Source organism: Tasmannia lanceolata, unplaced genomic scaffold (genome assembly GCF_043159265.1).
Source record: "Tasmannia lanceolata isolate RefF3 unplaced genomic scaffold, GAP_Taslan_0.1 ptg000119l, whole genome shotgun sequence".
NCBI classification, from domain to species: domain Eukaryota; kingdom Viridiplantae; phylum Streptophyta; class Magnoliopsida; order Canellales; family Winteraceae; genus Tasmannia; species Tasmannia lanceolata.
Window position 1 is genome coordinate 800001 of NW_027518795.1, and position 2500 is coordinate 802500.

Sequence of the window (2500 nt, forward strand, 5' to 3'; positions counted from 1 at the left end):
GCAAGAAAGAAAGTAAGTGAGTAAGTAAGTATTACATATAGGGGCGGGACATGCGGGGAGATCTGCGAAACGTGCATTACGGGGCACACGCGTACCTACCGGGGCATACCGACCCCTATTGGGGCACACGTGTGCATATCGGGGCATACCGGGCCTATCGGGGCACACGCGTACATACCGGGGCATACCGAGCCCTACTGGGGCACACGTGCGCATATCGGGGCGTACCAAGCCTATCGGGGCATACGCATGTATCCCAAGGCATACCGAGTCTATCCGGGCATACGCGTTCATACCGGGGCGTAACGGGCCTATCGGGGCATACTTGGGCATATCCGGGCAAAAAATGCCCAAAACTTGCGCAACCTTGGCAACCGTGGTCCATTCCTCTCTATATGCCTAGCCTTGCCAACCGTGGTCCATTCCTCACTATATGCCATGGCCTTGTGCCCATGGTCTTCCCAAGACAGCGTCCAAGGCCCCCGGAAGGCCAAGGGAGCCCAACCCAGCAATGCCCTGCTATGGCAAGCCAAGGCCAAGCATTCCGGTGCCTATCCGGGCAAAAATGCAATTCCTCTCTATATGCCTAGCCTTGGCAACCGTGGTCCATTCCCCACCATATGCCATGGCCTTGTGCCCATGGTCTTCCCAAGACAGTGTCCAAGGCGCCCGGAAGGCCAAGGGAGCCCAACCCAGCAATGCCCTGCTTTGGCAAGCCAAGGCCAAGCATTCCGGTGCCTAACCTTGGCAACCGTGGTCCTTTCCTCACCATATGCCATGGCCTTGTGCCCATGGTCTTCGCAAGACATCGTCCAAGGCGCCCAAAAGGCCAAGGGAGCCCAACCCAGCAATGCCTTGCTAGGACAAGCCAAGGCCAAGCATTCCGGTGCCTATCCGGGCAAAAACGCCCAAAGCATGCCCATTCCTTAGCCTATCCAGGCAAAAACGCCCAAAATCTGCACATTCTAGTGCCTATCCGGGCAAAAACGCCCACCAGCATGCCACCCTCCTATAGGGTTTGCGCAACCAACCAGCCTAACCACCAGTGGCAACCAAAGGTGCTGTTAGCGACGACTTCTGAAGACGCAACGAGACGCGACGTGTTTGCGCCCAGACGCGACGAGACGATGCGGGATCTGCGCCCAAGAATGCCTAGACCCGTCGACTTGATGCGGGATCAGCTCGCCCAAGCATGCCTAGTGTGCAAGGCCTGTGTGCAAGGCTAGTGTCCAAGGCTAGTGTGCAAGGCTCATGTGGAACGCTAGTGCGCAAGGCTAGTGCCCAAGGCTTGTGTGCCAGGCCCGTGTGCAAGGCTAGTGTCCAGGGCTTGTGTGCATTGCTTGAGTGCAAGGCTTGTGTGCATTGCTCGAGTGCATAGCTTGTGTGCAAGGGTTGTGCGCAAGGCTAGTGTGCGGGGCTTGTGCGCATGGCTAATGTGCACGGCTTGTGTGCATGGCTACCGTGCAAGGCTAGTTTGCATGGCTAGGGTGCAAGGCTCGCATGCGAGGCTAGTGTGCAAGGCTGCGTGCAAGGGAAGCGTGCAGGGCGAGTGTGCGAGGCCACTGTGCACGGCGCCAGCACTAGCGAGCCATCATCCGCGTTGCCATGGCTCGCTTGGCCTTGGCTTGCCAGGCCCCGACACGAGCAATCACGCATTTTCTTTGCAACCGACCATCAATGCCGCCCAACGGGGCCAGCACGAGCAGTCATCCGCGGTCCCCTGGCCCTGCGCACGTTTGTCTTTGAAACCGAGCATCAATGCCACAGAAAGTGCCGGGGCGCCAGCTGGAGCCATCATCCGACGTGCCATGGCTCGCTTGGCCTTGGCTTGCCGGGCCCCGACACGAGCAATCGCGCATTTTCTTTGCAACCGACCATCAATGCCGCCCAACGGGGCCAGCACGAGCAGTCATCCGCGGTCCCCTGGCCCTGCGCACGTTTGTCTTTGAAACCGAGCATCAATGCCACAGAAAGTGCCGGGGCGCCAGCTGGAGCCATCATCCGACGTGCCATGGCTCTGGTCCCATGGTCTTCGCAACCGAGCATTCGTGACACCCGCGGGGCCAGGACACCAACCCTTCCGACACGAGCATTCGCGCATGTTCTTTGGCCACACAACGGCGCCAGCACGAGCAAAATCATCCGCGGTGCGGTGGCCTTGCACGGCCTTTTGTCTTTGGAACCAACCATCAGTGCCACGGGAAGTGCCGGAGTCCCGGCATCCGCGGTGCCAAGTCATTGCGCCCTTGGTCTCTGCAGCGGGGCATGCCGGGCACTCCCAACCATTGCAAGCAAGCAAGCAAGCAAGAAAGAAAGTAAGTAAGTAAGTAAGTATTACATATAGGGGCGGGACATGCGGGGAGATCTGCGAAACGTGCATTACGGGGCACACGCGTACCTACCGGGGCATACCGACCCCTATTGGGGCACACGTGTGCATATCGGGGCATACCGGGCCTATCGGGGCATACCGGGCCTATCGGGGCACACGCGTACATAC